Raw genomic sequence first — 22,613 nt, forward strand, 5'->3', positions numbered from 1 at the left:
CTTGTCGATAGGATAGGTTAAGTACTATTGTGATACATTTTGAATTGTGTGTTTTAACAACTAATACGTTGTGCATAGATAGATGCAATTTTTTTACGTTTACATTTTTTAGAAAATATTTTTCTAAGATTTGGTTCAGTGACTTCATTTAGCTCTTATATGGGCCAAATTTGATAATTGTAAAACTAATATTTTTTGAAAGTTTTTTTATTAATGTATTAATGCTTAATTTTTAATTTATGTATTTTTATATTTTTATTTTTTATTTTTTATAATATAATTTTTGTCATTCAATAAAAAATATTTAAAAATAATATTACTTATATTATATTATCATTTAATAAATATTATTATATATTATTATTATAAAAATATTATTATTTTTATATTATAATTTATGTACACTATAATAGTATTATATGATATATATGCAATAGAACATATACATTAATTTGAAAAAAAGTTAGGAGCGAAAATGTCAAGCAGAGCAGGCAGTAACCTAGCGAATATTTTAAAAGATGCGACAAGAGAAAAATAACTGTACGGATATCAATGGATTGCAAAGAAGTCCAAAAACCCTAAGGAAGTTCCTACTTCTAAGGCACACACTGTGACAAATCCACTACCAAATCTTTGCAACCCCAATAGGAAGAGGAATCAACCATGGAGAATCAAAAACACAGTTTCTCCTCCCAAATCCAACCCGCCCAACAAGTATTCGATAGAAACCTCGAATCAATTTGAGGTCCTCAGTGGGCATAAAGAGCAGGAGCACCCTAAAATAAAACGAGCAAGTCAAAATCATTCAAGGGTCGCTCCAATTCATTCATTAGCTTCTCCAGTCATAAGAGGAGGCAAATCTGCTTATACCGCAAATGGGGATGGCAGCAAGCAAGTCACGAAGGCTCTTTTCTAGAAACCTCAATTCCATGCCCATCAAAAGATAAACTACAACCTAGAGGGCAATTATCATTTAGTTGATGTCAAATCTTCCTAGCTTTCCTTCCCATTGGTTTATCTTAGTTCTTGCCCTATTATTTTTTCCACAGTTAGATAGTCAAATGAGGCTTTCTAATCTTACCAAATATTCAGGCAATAATAAGAATGATTTGTTTTTGTAGCAGATAGGGTTTCTCCTCGATAGCACTGCGGATCACTCTTACAAGATCCAACCTAGGAGGTATGAACCCTCAATTTTGGCATCCCCCTGTGTCTCTTCCAACTCCTATGTTTAGCCCCATCATAGAACCTGTGCTGTCAGCCTGTTAGGTTTCAATCACCAACATTCTAGATCTTCACCTGTTAAGTACTCTCTCAATCCAAATGATAAAACTATCATCATTAGTAACCATGCAAGTGAAGAGCATTGGCAAGAGTGCCAAAAAATGGGCATATTTGCATATTGGAACGGTCCAAAGTGCGAACTACTCAACTTTAGTAATTAGTTACAAGAATTCTGCAAGAACCAGGTAAGTATCTCTCACCATTCAGATAGACTAGTATATATGCATTGCAATGATGAATATGTTAGAAAGGATTTCCTTTATGTCTCTGATTGTTTTTTTAAAGGTTACGCTGTGAAATTTTTTGAATGGTTTCCAGATTGTAATGAGGGGATGTAAGACTTCATGATTCCAACCTGGTTTAACATCCAATCCCTACCTCCGGAACTCCTTCATTTGGATATTATTAAGAAAGTAGGGTCATCTTTGGGTGAATTGATAGGCTTGGATTCTTCCTTTCAGTTTTGTAATAATATCAAACTACTAATCAAATGTAAAGTGTAGTGCCTTCCCCTAGTTTGCATTTTTGCTATCATTACTTAACTCTTTTAGGCCAATTCATGTTTGATGATTAGTATTATTATTTTAGAGATTATCAGATGTTGGTTTACACTCAGTTTATTATATGATGAGATTACTTGGTACTCTATATTTCATGCATGTATGATGATTATTCAATATTTTCAGTTATCGATGACGATTAGTTAGATGGTTTATTATCACACGTGCTTTCTTATGGATACTTACCCCATACTGCATGTGTATGGTGTGCGTGTTTGTTTTATTTATGTATGGTGTTTCTGATGTGGTTAAGGAAGGGAGTCGTAGTCACTTGCTAGTCGGGATCTACACGATGCACCACTTCCTGCCATTGTCTATTTAGCTTAGAATATTGTGTTTGTACATGCGTGGATTTTTATGCAGGTTGCAGGTACCGAGTATCGACTTCTCTGAATTGCCAGGATGAGCATACCCTATCGCATTGTCTCAATGGTAAGAGAGGGGAGATAAACTCTTAAGTCCAAATCCTAAACCCTTTAGCCAATTGTCCTAATTGATAATTAGGACAAGTATCTCAGTTAAGTACCCTCCGAATGCATCAAAGGATGTAATTTCGTGATTATACCCTTTTTGTTTTGTTTTAGTATATGCTTTTCTATGTAGGGTTTTCGTATGTTGTTATATGAGTCCTTGATGTGTTTTCTATTAATTAAGTCTAATTAAAAAGATTAATTAAAGATTTAATTTAATGGAGAATTAATATGATGTCTTTAATATTTAATTAATTGAGAAATTAATTAAATAAAAGAATTAAATTTAAAGGTTAAAGTTCAAAGATAAATTTAGAACAGTATAATATTTATTTAATTTAATAATAATATATTTGGAGTTCATTTTTAAATAAATGCTAAATATTATTATTATTTAAATTAATTAAATATGTTATCAATTAAGTTCTAAAATAAATTTAAAAGTTGAAAGATATTAAATTATTAAGAATTCTAGATCGCATGATATAAGCATGAGTTTAAATATGAGAATTAAATTAAAAGATTAAATTATAGAAATTAATAATGTTATTTTAATTTCTTAAAAGTGCACATGAGATTAAAGTAATAAATTAATTTAAAAATTGAAGTCAAGTGGAATATTAAATAAAGTTATTTAATAAATCAACTTAAGGTGCATGAAAGATGAATGCAAAATAAAAGAAAAGATTAATAAAAGTTAATTGGAGAGTTAACTCAGTTGAGTAAAGAGTCTTCTCGGGTGAACGCACAATTAAGTGCCCCGATTTGAGGAGAAAACTCTTTATCACAACTTGGGGGTTCATTTTTTTAGGGGATAGAAAATTTGAACATGATAATATTTAGTTAATTTAATAATAAATATATATTTGGAGTGCATTTTTAAATAAATGCTAAATTATTATTATTATTTAGATTAATGGATAGTTATCAAATTATTGCTCAAAAATAAATTAGAAGTGGGAAAAGAAATAAATTTATTTAAAAGTTTCATGAATTGCATAGACTCAATTAAATAATTCAATTTAAAAAAGGTAAAGTAAAAACATTAAATAAAGTAATTTAATGGATTATTGTATGTGCATGAAAAAAGGAAAAAGAAAAGATTAATAAAAAGTTAATATGGAGTTAAGGGTTGTGAGCAAGGAGTTCTCCGAGGGGAATGCACAATCAGTGCCCCGATTTAAGGAGAGAACTCTTTATCACAATTGGAGGGTTCATTTTTGAGGGACACGAATTTGGAGACGAATTTTTAGGAAGCAAATTCAGAAGAAGAATGATAGGAAAGATTATTAGAGAAAAGTTCTTGAAGAGGAGCAAATTTTCCCACAATTTTTGGGGATTGCATATTAGCATCAGGCTCAGGTAGGGTCTTGTGTTTTGATCACTGATTAATTATGCAAAAATTCTTTCATGTCTTCTTCGTGTCTATGGATTGTAAATCTGAATTCTTTGTGATGGAAATTGAAACATTTCAATATTGTGAATTATTAGATGCTTGTCAATTAACTTCTGTATATGTAGGGATCATAAAAGAAATTGAAAAACCCTTGTTTCCTAAATTAAAGAACATAGGATTTAATCGGGAAGGGGTTGAATCTAAAGATGAAATTCTAAATTTGGACGGTGATAATATTTTCTCCATCAGAGTATAGAAGAAATCATTTTTATTTTTTTTAAATGAAGAAGAAAAAATATGTTTTTTTATTTAAAAAGGAGAATTTTGCTTGATTTAAGATTTAAAATTTATTAAATATTACATAAAATAAATTAATTAAAAACGAGCTAAGATATTAATAATAATAAATTGTTTGTTTATATATATATATATATATATATAAATTGAAATGGGGTTATTGTTTTATAAAAAAAAATTGAGTAAATTAAATTATAAAATGCATATTATATATGTTAGAAATTTTAATTTAAAATAATAATAATAATAATAATTTATTATGGAGGGGGCTTCTAAAGTTTAAATAAAATTAAAAAAATAACAAATTAAACATACCCACCTTACCAATAGTCGAGCATATAAAGTGTGCGGCCGTTCACTGGTGTATGCATTAATTTAAGCCGCAGCCATATTTATATCCGTGGGGGGTGGTTTATGTTTAAAGTTTCTTTTAAAATTTATAACTTATTATGTTGTTACGTATTATTATTTTAAAAGCTATATAATATAAAGTCATTATTATTAGATAACTTTTTAACTAATATGGTTTATAAATGTATTTTATTATTATTTAATAATTTTTATTCATAGATTTTTAATATTAAATTTATTATTAAGTAATGATACTTTATTAATAAGTTTTATAATGTAAACTTTATTATTAGTTAATAATATTTTATTAATTGTCAATTAAAATATTAATGCATTCTAATATTATTATTTTTGTAATTATTAATTTATTAATAATTTTTGGTTAAATATTAATAATTTGATAATTAATGAAAATATTAATATAAGTATTTCGATCAATAATTATTAATTAATTTAATTAAAATTAGTTTAATTAAAGTTAATTAATAATGGATATTATTTGATAAAATTGTAAAATTATATTATTGATTTTAAATATGATGAGAGGGTAATTCTAGTTATTATTCAAACTAGTGAATGGGTCAACCTGTAGGGTCATCTAGAAATCCTTTACTTGAAACATAGCTTGAAAATTAAAACTGAAATTCTAATGTTAAACTCAACTGCATGTTTTCAAACCCAAACTGTTGGACTATTACGATTTCCATGTATTGTCTATGCCTTTGGGGTGTTTTGGGTTTATCTTAGATGTTGACCAGTTTAGGTTGTTACCAGAGGCTCGGGAGTTATGTGAATGTGATAATATGATGAGTTGGTCTCGATCTTTCTAAACTCAACCATGGTGATGTGTGATATGCTCTATGATGTGATGTATTTACTATTTTTTATTGCTTTCTAGTTTCCTGATGTGAAGCCGAAGTGTATGTATTTGAGATACCTAACTTAACCATTTTTGAGTCTCGATCAGTTATACTTGGGTTACTTCCAGTCGCTTTGAGAGGACTAAAGTGTATGATTTGTTTTTGATGATGTCATTGTGTGACAAGTTTTGACTTGACCATTTCAGAGTATTCGATCAGTATTGTGATTTATTTTGGGATACTTTCTGGTTGCTCATTAGAGAACCATTGGATATTGTGATTTATCATTGATGCCTTCAGTTGCTGATAGAGAACTGTTGTGATCATATGATTATTATTTGATGCTTGTCAGTTGCTCATGAGAACTGATGTGATTATTGTGGCTTATATTTTATGATGTTTTCAGTCGCTTGTATAGGACTGAGGCGATTTTATTTTGATTCTTTGATTTGTGATTTCATGAGCCTAGGGTAGGTTATCTATGTGTAGTGTCGGGAAGTGGCTTGCAATGGGGATCGGGGCCCTAAGAGGCTGCCTGGAGTAACCCATTGTAAGTTGTTTTAATAAGTGAAAATATTTACACTAAATGGGGATTAAAATGAACCTAATAAGATAATTGTATGTTCTCTCCCATGCCTTGAGTGCTAGTACAGGCTAGGATGGGGTAGAGAAAATGCTTGGTTATGACCTTGCACTCCATAGTATGCCTCGTCAGTACGAGAGGATACTAGTGGCCGCTGGATCAGTAGGGACCCGAGATTCCTAAGGGATTGCTCGGGTAACTTCTACATGACTTTTGCGATGACACTTTCCCGCTTGCATAGCAGGTTTCCTACGTGTCTTTGTGGTGCCTCTGGGTCTAGATGTCTTTCTATGTTGGAACCTTTGAGTTAGTATACTGTTAGGATTTCCCAGACTTAAAGAGTACTTGTGTTTTGTGTTTGATACCTTGTTTGGGACTTGAGACTATCTCCTCAGCGCGGTGGGAGTGGACCATTTAGGTTCCACGCGGTCGGGTGGTAGTGCTTTTACTCTTACCATTTGAGATCCGTCTGGTGCTACCATGGCTGGAGCTTCTTGGGATGCTTGTTCATAATGTTTAGGTGATGTGTTCTACTTTGGAGGACCATCTTATGCTTTATTCTAGTATGTTAGATTTCTTTATGCATATGAGGTAGTATGTTTTAGGAGTGATGTCCCTATTACTATACTACCGATGATCTCTTCAATGACTTGGGATGTTACGCGTGGGGGATGAATAGGGCCCATGATGGTCTAATGATGTTATTGATGGTTGGGAGGAACCATGCACTTAGATTAGTTGTGTTTTATGATTGATGGATAGTTGTATTTCATGATTGGATGTTTATATCTTTTATGATGGATGGATGTATCATGTATGGTATATGGTTTCATTTATTTTACTGCACTTATTATCATGGATTCTTGGAGGATGATGTGTATTTATTTCTACTTATGTATATTCTTTTAAGCCTTTCATACCCTGTGACATGTACAGTGGATGATTGAGCATTCCGAATTAATTTGCCAAGAGGCATTCGGAACAAATGTATATTAAATGGACATTGGACATTCTAATTATTCTTTCATGTGGATGTGGTAGTTGTTAGACTTAGAATTAATTAAATTTAAATGTGACTCAACGTCTTGGGATCCTTAAGGAATGTAACTTGTCATGTATGTTTGTTGATGATTACATGTTATTGCTTCCGCTACTATGTGTTTGATGTGTACGTTATACTTCTTGTTTAAAAAAAAAAAATGTTTAGCAAACTTAGTAAAACTTTAGGTTAATTCTTTTGGATCCCTTGGCGGGGCGTTACATAAAGCTAATAATCTAGAATCTGATTAAGTTAAAGTGATAACTAATAGAGCGATATATAGACTAAAATTACACAAATATGAAGGCAAAATATCAAAAACCATTAGATTAGATAATGATAGAAAAATCATATTCAAAACATCACAATTAATTGTGGATCTTAAAAGCACCTTCCCTATGATGAACATAAGGAATCAAAAAGAGCATCAAAGGGATTTTTTACATAAGAAGGATTCATTTCGGACTCACCAGGACATTCCAAAAATTTTTGATCAGATCCAAGAACAGGGGATAGTAAGTATTAAAGAACCCACAAGGGCAACTCTAATGTTAGATCTTAGACATAACCTCCCTTCAGATGTTAAGGAAATGCAAAAGAAAGCGCCAAAGGCAAAACAAGAAGATAAGATAACTAGTGGTCAGTGTACAAAAAAAGGAAAATGCATAGTATGTAATGCCCCACCTAGAGATCCTTGGAAACAAGGATGAAATAGAAGCAAGATAAAAATACATAAAAAATTTAAAGTATGAAAGCACAAGCCAACCATCATACATGGATCATAACTATTGCAGCAGAAGACTAACCAACAACCAACCACTAAAGATCTCCAAGCATCACCACTGACTAAAACATCAACAAGAAAACATAAGAGATCAACCAAGCTAAAAGACAAACGTTGACTCTTGAAAATTGGCTACGTCTGAAATCTTGAAGCCCTGAAATTTGGCTAAGTCTAAATTTTTGAAGTCCTAAAATTTTCTAGAATCTTTATCTTAGCCCATAGAGGTTTGGAACCTATCTAAAAAGACTCGTCACATATATTAAAATATATCATAAGGAATTATACTTAAACAAAATATTTTAAATCCCATAGTAAATATGTTTTGAACTATGAAGGTGTAAAACTTAAAAGGGTATCCAAAACCAACTTCCGAACTTTTCTCCGACAAGCCTAGATAGCCCCTATTTTTCGTGCGAGAACATTCTCTGCCAGAATTTTGCATGAAGAAGTACCTCATGCCACACAAAGAAGTGCTCAAAGGTGTAAGGAAGTGTTAACAAGACACCCCAGAATTGGTGTAGGGTTTCGCTCAAGAAAGTGCCAAGCCACGCGAAGAAACCCAACATGTCGTGCAAAGACTTGTAGTCTCGTGTGAGAAAGTACAATTTCGCGCGAGATCTCAAATCAGCATGCCAAAAAATGAAAACAAAAAATAGAGAAAAAAGCTAAGAAAACTAAGTAACAAAGTTCCTCTACATTGGGGAGTACCGGATCCACATTTCGAGGCAAGAACACTCGAACCATATCAAAAAGATGGAAAATTGGAAATAACATCTAACCATCCAATCATATAGTGAAGGAAAAGAATAAAAGGGAAACATCGCAGAGTACTAAAAGCAACATTGTAATAAACAGGAATAACATCCCAATAAGTAGTACAAACAAACTAAACACGCGATTCTTCCCAATTGTCAATAGCATCATAAGACCATTGTGGGCCCTAGCCATCCCCCATGTGTAACATCCCAAGCCACTAATCATATTGTTGGTACTATCATAATAGGGACGTCACTACTATAACATGCTACAACATAAGTGTAAGGAAATCTAACATGCGAGAAGTAAAGCATAAGATAATCCTACAAGTAGATAACATCACCTATCACATGTTAATCATCATAATAAGGAAATGCATCAAATCTAACATCATCTAAACATTATATATAAGCATTCCAAAGAAAGTATAAATCACAAGAAGGCATACTCTTAAATCTGAAGTGTCAGGTGAAAACATCCAGCAATGGTCGCATTAGAACAATAGACCATCTCTATTCACCAATCCCTAGCAATGGCATAGGTAGCTATGCCTCCCAACTACGTGGCACCCATAGGTCCACACCTATCGTGTTGATGGAGATAATGATCCAACCACAAACACACACAAGCAAAATTCAAGGCTAACACACGCACCAGGCAGTATGATGATTGACTCCAAGACAAAGACAATGCATAAATTGCAGGTCCTAGTTAGACATCTCAAAGGCTACTATGTAGGGGCTAACATCATGGAGAGTCACTTGGCATCCAAAAGTCCAAGCTTAGATCACATGTGGCAACACTCTCAAGGGACTCCCTTGGAACCATCACACGAATGCAAAACTTTTCATTATCTTAAGCTTTATTACCACCCAATGTTTTGTTTAATTATCACGTATATAAAGCTCCCTTTGCCAACCTTTGGCATCATGATTGTCGAGCTATGAGATAGAAGCCCCTTCCATATGCTACCCTACCCTACCCATGCTTATCCAATGATGAGTGCCCGTAGACATGCAAATTCCCAACCCAACCCCAATGATCATAACTTCTGAAAGTACCACGAAAGGTCAAGACCCGTAAGTCCTCTAACATTCATACGCACACATACTCATGTGTGGTGCACCACCATCATGAAGATCATAACACAAGGATTGGATGAGAACACAAAGTAGAAAGTCCCTCAACCGATAACAAAATTGAAAGGACGGATACAACATGCATCCCAATGCAACATAAAAGTGCAATAGTGGTCTGATTGATATCCAAACAGATCATCCAGGTCCATGACCCACATTGTGCCAAGAAAACTTGAGAAAATAGGGCAGCATGCAAAATGAGGTAAAAATTCCAAAATTTGGAAAACTTTGAAATTAAAACCCATTTGGCATTTGGGTGTAAAAACCCCAAAAATCCAAAAATAAATGAATTCAAACATTGTATGCAAAAATGACCAACATAATGCCAATAGTGGCATGTTGTGATGGTTAACTTGTTGTGTTGTTATCCTTGCCATCAAGGTTCAAATCTCATGGGGATGAGGTCCCCCATTTGTGGCCTCATTAGTTCATAGCTCCAGGTCAAAGCATTTACCCCTCTTAAATTTAAAAAATAATGACCAACATAATGGATCGAAATCCCAAACCCCCATCCCAAAATAGGGAAAACATTCATACCTAACCAACTAGGCAGAAACAACAAATAGAAATAGAGGGGAACACTAGTTCTCAGCCTCCTAACATACTGCTACAAGAAACAGAAGCTGAAATGGAGCAAAATCAAAAAAACGGGAAGACCCTACCTGATAGAAAAAGGGGCAAAAATTGAAACTCACAGAATAAAACAAATATCTCGCTGAAATTGCTAAAAGTGACAACAAAGCAAGAACTCCCCAAGCCAGATCCAATGAGACTGACCCCACAAAAAAACCCACATTCACAGCTCCCAGAACGAATAGAATTCAAATCCTTCAAAAGAGGATTCTCAAAAAGTTCTCAAATTTTCTATTTCAAAAATTGAGAAGTGAATAATAAAATCACTTTTTCAATACTTATTCACTTTTTGAGTGAATAGTCAATTAGGGCAAATAGCCAACTAGAGTAGTTAGACTCTGAATCGACCCAAACAAAATCAAGTTATTCTCTGTAATGGGAATTCACCTAAGGTAAAGCTACCAAAAATTAGATCCGAAAAGATTTAAAACCTGAAAACCCAAAATGACAAAAAATAACTTAACACTTTCATGATAAAGTGAACCTCTAAATGCATAGACACACTCACTGGTCTAATCACATAATGCAAATGAGTTTGGATTTACTAATCATCAAAAGGTTTTAATTTAAACAATTATAGTAAGGATACGTCCACCATACAGGGACAACATTGGTAATATATGAATAGTTGAATTACTAACTCCATGTGCCACTGCGAGGGATTTAAATCTTGCACACACGATCAAGTGCATTTGCATATAATATAATAGCCAAATAAATTAATGCATTAATAACTAATTAATCCATTTACATCACTCATGTTCACATAAAGCATAAAGAACAAGATTGAAGTAAATAACCATATCACAAAATCCATCTCATAACATAATCAACAAATATGTCTAATAAACCATATAACCAGATATCATCATAGATCTACTATCATCTCAAAATAGCATCAACATGCAAAAATGATAAACTGAACAGTATAGTAGTAAAGCATCTATGGTATTGAATCAAAGTATAACATCCGACCTTCAGGTCAACTCAAGGTACAAATAAAAAGAGTATCAAGTATCTTTCGAATAAAAATAGACAACAAGCTACAAACTACAAACATGAGAGGCACTACATAATATCAAGGTCTAGCAAAGAAAAAGTAGATGAACCAGACATTGGGGAATGCAAAGGTGTAAGCCCTCTTTCAAAATTGTAGACTTTCTATGAGAAGAGTAGAAATAGTCAAAAAGATATGGTTATTACGAGGCTACAAGGATCTACAATTAACAACAGGAAAGTTGGAAAAGATTCAAGGGAAACCAAGAAGAATAAGAAAAGTAGTGCTTCAATTGAAGAGGAAGAGACGTAAGAGAAATTGGAGACACATCTACTTAAGAAGCCATTGGATTATGGAGTCAACAGCATAGAAGGAATAGAAAATACCCTTCTATTTGTAGGGGCACAACCATAAAATGGTATGGTCAAGAATATAGAAGAGGTTCTGGGATCTCCTAAGAATCAGACAATAAAAAATGGGAAAGAACCCTGAACTATCAGCAAAGAACCAATCATCAAGTATTCCAAATTTTGGCAAATGCCACCAACTAAGTCAGATTCAATAGCTCTCTTTGGTAGCAGTTACAAGGATAAGAGCACTGAACAAAGTAAAATAGAAAGACTGTTAACACAAGATTTTTAAGAGTTTTTACACAGAGACTCGGTTAGGGAGAAAGATTTGGATAGTTTGTATCTAGATAAGACTGAAGTAGACAATATGGAATCTTTAACTGAGGAATCAATTGAAGTTTTTAGCTTTGAGAACATTGATAGGAGCAGTGAAGCACAGAAGGAGAGCTTGATTCAAAGAGTCTTAAAATTAGAAGGAGATAATTATACCTATGAAGATCTAAAAAGAGACTTCTTAAAGATATTAGGTGATGATAAAAATGAGGAAACTTTACAGCTAATCAATGATGTTCCAGAGATTATGCAAGATAAGGACTTCAAGTGAAATAAGATCAGGAGGCTAATATCTGTAGAGGATAGAGCCACAAATGACCACCTAAGCATTGTAGAGCAAATATTATAGGAGTTGAAAAGCAAAGACATGGATGGTAAAGAAGGTAATCAATCCGAAATTGCTTTAAGTGCACAGAAGAATATAGAACAACTAGGTATCCAGATGAATAAGGAAGGAGTTAAATCCCCTAAATATGGCAAGGTGAAATAAAAAAGAGGTAGAAAATCCCTTAAGGAACTCAGAGAAGCAAATGGACAGACTAGAGAACAACAAAAGATTAATCATCTTTTTAATACAGGGAAGGGGAAGATCCTTCCCAAAGAATCATGAAGATCACTACATGGAATGCTAGGGACTTAAACGCCCCTAGCAAGAAAAGAATATTAAAAAAAATATTTAAAACTATTTGAATATGAAATCATTCTATTATAGGAAACTAAGTTAAATAGGGAAGAAGGAATCAAGTTAGAAAAGAAGATAGGTAGCTGGAATATTAAATTACATGAATCTAGAGGGGCTTCCAGAGGTTTAGGTTTCATCTGGAACCCTAGGAAAGTAACTTGAGATATTTTAAACTCTAGTAACAATTGGTTAAGTAGTAGAGTCAAAAGCATTAAATCCAACCTTTAGTTTATTCTAGTGAACATATATGGTCCAACCTATAATACAAACAAGAAACGCTTATGGGATGAAATCACTTTATTCATTAATAGTCATAATAATGATCTAATCCTTCTAGGAGGAGATTTTAATACCATCTTAAATATTGATGAAAAAGTTGGAGGTATTCAACGAGCCTCCCAAGCTAATAAAGATTTCAAATATTGGTGTGATTTCAATAATCTGATTGATATCCCGCTTAATAATGGGAATGACACATGGAACAATAAAAGGAAGGATTTCTTGTATATTGCTGAGAAATTGGACATGTTTTTCCTCAAAGGTGAATTGAGTGAAATTAATATCAACATTCATTCTTCAATCCATCCAATAGCTGGATCTAATCATTTCCTAGTTAGAATTGAATTTTTTGAACCTTCTAAACCAGTGAAAAACCCATTTAAGTGTGAAAAAATGTGGTTTTTAGACTCAAACTTTCTAGAATACATTAAATATTGGTGGAATCTAGGTAGCTTCAAATGATCTAAAATGTATATCTTTGTCTCAAAAATGAAAATGCTTAAAGAAAAAATTCTTAAATGGAACAAAGACCATTTCAATAATATCTTCAAAGAAAAACTAGAGATTGAGGAAAAAATGAAGGAACTAAATTTAAAGGTAATCAAAAAGGCTATGAATAACAAGAGCTATCTATTGGAAAAAGAAGTACTTGCCAAACAAGAAAACATATTGGCTAAAGAAGAAGTTTTTTGGAGACAAAAGTCAAGAGAAAAATGGCTAGATGAAGGAGATCAGAACACAACGTTCTTCCATAACTCCACTCTCCATAATAGAGCTAAAAGTAAAATAGTTAAAATTAAAGATCACTTGGGTACTACTACTGAGGATCCAGTTAAAATATTTGATATTTTAGTTAATCACTTTCAGAATACATTAAATAATTATGACTACTCCAACAAGATAGCCCAATAAAAAAATGCTTGAAGTCATTCATAAAGTAGTATCTTTAGAAGATAATAAACGATTAAACAAACCCATCACCTTGGAAGAAGTCAGGTTGGTAGTATTTGATATGAATCCTGATAAATCTCTAGGTCTAGATGGTTTCCAAACATTTTTCTATCAGAAATGTTGGGATATCTTGGGTGAAGACCTCTGGAAAGCTATTGAAGCTTCTAGAAATAGTGGCTCGTTGCTGTCTAAAATGAACCACACCTTTCTTTCTCTAATTCCCAAAAGGGAGGACCCAAAAAATCAAGAGATTTTAGACCAATAACTTTGTCTAACACTATATAAAAAATCTTATCTAAAATTTTAGCAAATATACTTAAACAAATCCTTCCAAAAATTATTTCTAAAGAAAAAATCAATTTTGTTCTAGGAAGTTCAATCCTAGATGGTATGCTTATTATCCAGAAAAAATCCACTCAACATATAAGAACAAAAGGGCAAGCATGTTCATGAAATTAGATATCCAAAAAGCATACGACATGGTGGATTGGAGGTTCCTATGAAAAAACCTATAAGCTTTTGGTTTTTCATGCCAATGGATCAACCTCATATATCAGTGTATCTCAACCACTAAGATCTCAGTTCTTGTTAATGGTACCCCTAAGGGCTTCTTTGCAACTTTAAGAAGGATTAGATAGGGAGACCCCCTTTCTCCATTCCTATATATCATTATGGAAGAAGCCTCTGGGAGAGCACTCTCTGATGCTTACAACAAAGGGGATATCAAAGGTATTACTATTATAGAAAATATACCTAATATTACTCATCAACAATTTGTAGATGATATTATTTTGCCTAGTGATAGCACTACAAGAGAGGCACTGAACATCAGGTCTATCATTCAACTATACATGGTAGCTTCAGGTCAAAAAGTAAATGCAATAAAATCTGAAATCTTCTTTAAACCAAAAATAGAAAAGTAGATTTGTCATATCATGGGATATAAGAAGGGTGAATTTCCTTGCAAATACCTAGGTATTGATCTAGAAAAGGCAAGAAAACCCATCAAGGTATGGCAAAATATTTTGGATAGATTAGAGACTAGGATAGGCAACTAGAAAGATAAATGGCTTTTGAAAGCTAGAAAAATTACCAAGATTAAATTAGTTCTGTTTGCCATCCCTATTTATCCTTTATCCTTTCTCCCACTACCTAAAAATATCAATAAGAAGCTTGAAGCAATTCTTAGAAGCTTCCTTTAAAATAATGGTGAGGATTCTAAAAAACTTGCCCTCATAAGGTGGGAAACATTTGTAATCCAGAAGTTTCTGGAGGTATAGACATTAAAAACTTACTTTGGCAAAATGAAGCATTTGGGGCCAAACTAATATGGTGCCTCTTTATTGAAAGAAATAGCAAGTGAGCTAAATTTATGTATTGTAATTATCTTAATGCTATGGACCCCTTTTTTCATTTTTAGGATGAAGACTCTCCCTAAAGGATCAGAGGGTTGGAATTTTACTGTTAGATGTAGAGTCCTCATCAGTAAGTATCTCATGTGGGATATTGGTACCTAAGATCACAATAAATGGTACTACTAGTTGGGTGTGTAAAACTTTGGGTGATATAGACTTGGAACCCTTCACAAAAGAGAAATATGAAAAGATCATCAAAAGTAGGAAAATAAAACAATTAGAGAGGACCGATAATCTAATTTGGGCAGCATCAAAATATGGCAAGTATAGTGTTAAAAATGGATATAAAGCTCTTACTAACTCCCAAAGATGGGATGAAGTGGAACTCCCACTCAAACTTTATTGGGATCCATCATATCTACCAAAGGTTGGGTTCTTTTTATGGTTGGCATACCAGAACAAGATCCTCATGGCTGACAGATTCTGCAAATTAGATTACGAAGGTCCCTCTAGATGTGTGTTATGTAAAAAAAATAGTGAAGATACAAATCACATCTTATTTAGCTGCCCTTACACCCAACATTGTTGGGATTGGCTCAGACACATGTTGGGCTGGCATGCTCCTATGCCAAATTCTTTAGTTGATCTTCTTAATAGTTGGCCCACTAATATCTGTAAAGGTGTTTATAGTAGCATTTGGAACATTGTCCCATCTATCTTCATGTGGGAGGTGTGGAAAGAAATAAGCAGAAGATTGTTTAGGGACTAGGAAATATAGCCAGAAGAGATTGTTAAAAAGTTAGAAGCAAGCATAGTCGAGACATTAAATTCCCACCTCAAGAAGTCCCAAAAAGAAGAAGGATCATTCTCAAAAAGTGGAATAATCTCATTAATCCTCCACTCACCTATAAAAATAAGAACAAAGAGGCAACAAAAAATTGTAGATGGATACCCCTCCAATTGGATGGTCTAAGTTAAATTTTGATGGAGCCTCTAGAGGCAACCCGGGCTTAGCAAGCATCGGTTGTATCATTACCAATGGGTTGGGAAATTAGATAGCTAAAAGGGCTAAATCTTGATCCAACCACTAACAACTTAGCCAATCTTGAAGCTTTGCAAGATGGGCTTCAACTCTGCCTAAAATTAGAACTATCCAAAATCATCATTGAAGGAGATTCCTAGATCGTATTAAATGTTATAAGGAAATGAACTATGCCTAACTAGGTTTTGAAATCAAAATTAGAAGAGGTTCTCAATATTCTTGATAGGTTTGAAGATATTCAGATTTACCACATCTTTCAAGAAGGTAACAAGAAGGCAAACCAATTGGCAAATGAGGGGGATAATGGAAAAACTTACCTGGTTATTAGAGATAGGTAATCTTATCAAAGTATTGGGTCACCTCACCACCCTTTATAAAATTAATTATGTCCTTTATTATCTACTTTGTAGCTGTTAGTTATCCTCAATCTTTGTTTTTAATTAATTTTTGGTTGGTTGGTTATTCTCTCTAGTACCCTCTCGCTAGTATTTTAGGAGTATCAGAGGTCATTATTGATGGCAACTCTCAGATCATCCTTAATTTCATTAGGACATGTTCTTCTCCTTTCTGGGTCCTTAATTCTATTTTGAGAGTAGTCCTCACAATCTTGGACCGTTTCTCTGTTTCTCATATTCTTATTTACTAGGTAGGAAATAAGATGACAAAACAACTGGTTACCGAGGGTATTGATGTTGAAGCTTCTTTAATATCTCCCTTAAGTATCTAGATTTTGTTATTTTTATTCCCCCCTCTTCCTTGCATTACTCTATTTGTTTTCTTATTCCCCCCTTAAAACATTGTATTATAGGCTTGTATTTTTTGGAGGATTGGAGTTTTAGTTTTTAGGTCATTTCTGTAGCTTTTGTTTACTTTATTCTTCTCTCTCCTTTTGGTTGTCCTCCTTTTTTCCTTTCTTTACCTTCGGGCTTAGTCATTTATCTACCCCTTTGTATGGGTCCTACTTGTGCATTTTTCCCTATCTTTTCATGATTGCTTTGCTAGCACTCCTCTTTGATTTTTCATCATTAGTTGGCCATTGGCTTCCCTTGTGCCTCAGCCCCTAGCTGGTGTCATTTGTGGATGATTTCATTGCCTCTAGGAGTTTCTAGGTCCTTCCTCAATAGCTTTTTCCATTTATACCTTCAATGTATTTTTCCTTCTTTGTCATTGTGAGTAGTTTTAACCTTTTAGATGGATTCAAATATTAGTCTTTTTCATACCTTGAAGGTATAGACAATGGCATTTTGGGGAAATGTAAAGCCAGAGAGATGGAGTAGAGTTTTGAAGCCTGTCGATGATATGACTAGGATAGTAGTTAGTCAAGCCATTGGTGAAGGCTCTTTTAACTATGATTATACATGGTAGAGCAACAGTGATATTATTGGGACATTTATTGGTTGTTTGGCAAGAGCCAGGGTGGAGTCGTGGGCTATGATTAGGCTTTGTTGCAATATTTTTGACCTAGTTTGGTGAAAGGGGTTGGAAGAAGCCATCAAAAGCATTGATGAAAAGCTTAGGATTCCCCTCCCAAAAAGGTACATGGCACATCCACCTAGCAGCCCTGACTTGGATGTAGTATTTCAGCATCCTTCCCTAGTCATTCGTGAGAACTTGGCCTTCTACAAGGAATGACCAAGAATGGAGGCCATTATTTAGTTCCTCCTCTGATGGAGAGGGATTGTTGAAGATGACAGTAAAGAGTGGCTTATAAACTACCTTAAAATTTTTAAAGCTTACATTCATCTAGGGGTGGTTCTAGACAACCTAGAGGCTTTGAATTTCTACACTTTGAACACAGAGAAATCTAGCTGGGAGAAAAATGAGTTTGAATTCCCTCCTAACTTCTAGCTTGAGAAGCCCAACAATATATCAGAGATCATCATGGTTTACTAGAAGTAGGCATTTGTGCTAGGTGGGCTCTCGTGTGTTGTGATGGTTACTTGTCCTTAGTTTTGCTTCTTGCAAGGTTGGTTAAGGGTGTCCTTTGTTTTTGTCCCCTAATCTCACTACAACAGTATGTTAGATTTTTGTTTCTATTATAGTCTAGTCATTTGGATGATTTTCATATGTATTAGTGGGTTCCTATCTGGATTCTCTTTCTATTCCTTCCTTTTTTGTATCTAGCTTGTTATAGAGCATGGAAGGATTATAGTTATTGGTTCTAGTTTACTCCTTGATTCCTTTTCCTGTTATTGGTCTGTACATAGGGTTATATATCCTCATGATCCTTATCGTTATGTAATTATCCTACTTAATATACATAGATGATGCTTATATATTTGTGATTTTTTAAATATTTTTTATCTATCATTATCAATCTATGATGCTTGTGAGGCTCTTGAATTTCCTTCTGTATTGATCAATTGTGTAATCTTTCATCAGATCAGAGGTAATGAGCTTAGTTTTCAATAATTGCAAACCGAATCAAATGAAACTAATATGTAGTTCCTTATTCTCTATTAGTTAATGTTTTATTGAAATCTCAGTATTATTGATGTCGAAGAAGTCCTAATCAAATCTAAAACAAACACATTAAGTAGATTTGCTACTCTGAATGGTGTAACATTGCTCATTTTTTAAGCTTGGAAGATCCTCACTTGAGTGAATAATCAAGTCCACGATTATAATAAGGATAGTAATTATTTTTTATGAGGACCACACAAATAAGGACTTAGAACTAAATAATTTTAATACAAGTAGTTAAGTAACTCTATAATATAACCAAATTAACCAAATAAGAATAGTCTAATAATAAGACCTTGTTTAAGGCATTCTGCTCTATGGTATTCAGAATGTTAAATTAAAACCTAGCCTTAGAAGGATTCTAATTTTAAGATGACATTTGAACCTATTAAAGAATGTTAGGACTAAAGATTGTTAGGACTAAGAGAATTTTTTAATCAATTTTGGAAATGTTCAGATTTTTCTATTGAATATGGGTTAGCAAAGCATGTCAATATCTAACCAGGGAAGCCCCTTTTAAATTTCTTTTTAGTAATAGTACTAACAATTTCTTCTTAGCAGTCTACTATTTAGCATAATAGTAAGGCATGTGAGTTATAGATAAATCAACAAAGAAGGGGTGCCCACTAAAAATCTAAAACTCTAGCTAGAGGGGTTCTCTCGGAATAGGAATATAACTGGATTGGACTAATCAGAATAGAAAAAATGCAAATTAGGCTCATGTCCACTCCATTGTAGTAAATATCAAGTTTAAAACTGGGATATGCCCCTTTTATTTTGTAATAATAAAGGACTTTGGTCCCGGGCAAGATTGGAGGTTTTCTTCTATGTTATTTCCCACTAGTGCCCATTTGAATGGAGATACTTGTGTTGTATCTTTATTTGTTTAAATTTTAATCAAAGGCTTTGGTCGTTTACTAGTAAAAAAAAATAGAACGTATACATCAATAATTATATTTATAAATAAAACTTAAATTAAAATTAAAATTATTAAAACTACAACTATATAACATTTTTATTAATAAAAATATTCTATATACTATAATAAATTTATTAAATTAAAACAAGATTTGTATTAAAACTAAATACAAGTACTAAGCCACTATGTGGCACTTGTTATAAATATGTCATAACTTAAATATTGTAATATTGAACATTAAGATTTTTTTGAAGGAGATTGTATGTGTGTTTATCATTCATATATCAATTTTAATTTCTAAAATTATGATATAATTGCTTATGATATTATGCAATTATATTGTGATAAGTGATCTAATTTTGTGTTATATTTAATTAATTTTTTACATTGAATTGGTTTTTATTCATTCTCACTCATTTAATCTTTTTTATAGGTTAATTTTTTATTAGGTCTTTTATAACTTACCTCCATACATTTCTCTATCATTTGTTCAAATTTACGCATGTATATTATTTACTCCTTATGAGTCAATACCATGACACTTCAAATTGATAATTTTGAATTACTTAGAATAAACCTCCAAATTCAATATTTTCAAAGTTAAAAAAAAAAGTTTGTGAATAACATCTTTATCTTCAGTAATCTAATTGATAGTTTGGATCCCATGATTTATTTATTCATTTTCACCTTCACCATTTTTACTAACCTAATTCTAGATCTAAATAGTATTATTTACATTTCTTTCATATATGCCTTCTATAATTAGCTCAATTTTTACATTTCCATTCTCTGCATAATAAGTTCTATTTTTCTATCTAGGGGCACTTGGGAATGAATGTGAGTTACTTAAAATTCAATTCTAAATTCAATTTTTTTAAACAAATAAATTCTTATTCAATTTTTTAATCTTGAATAATCAAATTTATATGGTCTGGAATATGTATCTAGACCTTGGTTTTTTTGTATCTCTAAAGAACTTGCTATATATGACACATCAATGATCTAAAATCAAGAAAAATTATTCATATTTTAATTATTGTAAAAGACTATTAATCCTATAAAATATCATTCATTACAAAAATAAATCAATGAAAATAAGAAAGAAAATGACATAAGTTAATGATCTGCCAAATTTTAGAATAAAAGAAAGGTCATTACTATAAGAGGGGTGGAATTTTATTAAGACAAAAAGAGAAATTAGGAGAGCTTAATAAGGAGCAATATCCCGAGAAACATGGTCATCTAACTCATGAGACAGATCTAAGGGTAGTTGCCCCCTATCCATAATACTACAATCTTGAACATGATCAAAAGCCCATTTGGCCAAACAATCAACAACTTTGTTCCATTCTCGAGGAATGTAATTAAAACTAATAGGCTTTAGAGAAGTACAAAAGAGAAGAGTTTGATTAAAAACTGAAGCCAATTGCCAAATAACATCCTCACGCAACTACAAAGTAAGAAAATTCACCATTACTTGAGAGTTAGATTCATAGATAAGCTTGCATCATCCTCTCAAACAATTTTGCTCCACGACATATAAAATGGCCAGGGCCTCTATGAGATTACCCTTATGCTCTAAGAAAAGAAATTGAACTTCTCTAGAGTTGCATTGAGCCACACCCCCAATGCCAATAGGACCTGGATTCCCCTGAGAAGAGCCTAGTGTTGACTTTAAAAATTCCAAGTAGAGGAGGTGACCAATGACCCACATAGTCACCCATCGCTTCCCTTAATGTCTAGGATGGTTTGGAACATTATGATACCATTGGCCTATAGCCCTTGAGAACTCATCTTGAAAATGAAAGTTAATGTGATTGCAAATAGCAATATCATCAGGATTCATACCTCCATCTAACTTACACTTAGCTTGAATAGTTTCCTAAAGAGAGTGAGAAATCTTCCACCAAAGATGGATGACTCCAATCCAGACATCCTAGAAGATTTGTCAATTTCTCTCCAACCAGGTATGCCAAAGAATAAAAGAGGGGACATCAATCCATGCAACCTAAAGAGGTGAAGCCTTGGAGGGGGCACTCCCTAAGTGATCCCAAAACTTGGGCAAGGAGGAAGCATGCCATCAACAACAAGCCCAAGCTCTCCACTAAAGATGCCATAACTAGGTAGTAACATAACAATGGAAGAAAAGATGGGAGATAGACTCCTCTCCATTACCACATAGCATACAAAAAGTTGGGCCCTGAAATCCATGTTTAAAAATATTATCCCACGTAAGACATCAGTTGTGAGTTGTTAGTCGCATGAAGAAACTGTATTTGGACCAACAAAACTTATTCCAAACTTGTTTCCATCGAGGGACTTCAATATCCCCTAGTAGTTGTCTAGGAATCTCCTAGTACCTAATAGAAATGAAATATTTATTTGATAGGGTACCACCCCAAGCCAAAACATCTAGCTCCAACAAAGAGTAGCACTCTCTAGAAGCCAAAATCCTAGAAAGCTCCTTGCAGTCTGCCTCTGAGCTCTCAGGAGGCCAATCAAAAGAGTACTTCCATCTACAACAAGATCTAGTTGATAAGGAGTCTTATAATAAGCCACTTTATCCCATCCAACAACAAGAAAAGAATCACACAAAGTCTGAAGATGAGGGTAAATGGATAAGATGGGAGGGTTTCCATCCCAAGCATTAGACCAAATGAAGACTTCAATCCTCCCTTACATATCTAGAAAAGGCCCCTCTTAACCAATTGAGCACCAATCTTAAGAGTATTCCACACCATAGAGCCACGACCTTAAAGAGGAAGTGTGGAAATAGACTAAGGATTAGTACCTCTAAAATACTTATGAGTAATTATACAATCCTATAGTTGATTTTTTCTAGAGCACCATTGCTAGCAAAGCACAGTAGCCAAATCTTGGCTACTCAATATAGCATATCAAAGGCCAAGACCACCCTCCTTCTTAGGCCTATAAATAGTCTCCCAATTGATCAAACTGCATTTAGAGTTACGAAAAATACCACTCCAAAGGAATTGTCAAGAAAGAGCATCAATTTTTTCTACAAAGTAAATAGGAGCAACTTGAGCCATGCTTCTATAAATAGGAAGTTCTTGGATAAAAAATTGAAGA

Source organism: Cupressus sempervirens, chromosome 6 (genome assembly GCF_028749045.1).
Source record: "Cupressus sempervirens isolate cs-2001-9-10 chromosome 6, ASM2874904v1, whole genome shotgun sequence".
NCBI lineage: Eukaryota > Viridiplantae > Streptophyta > Pinopsida > Cupressales > Cupressaceae > Cupressus > Cupressus sempervirens.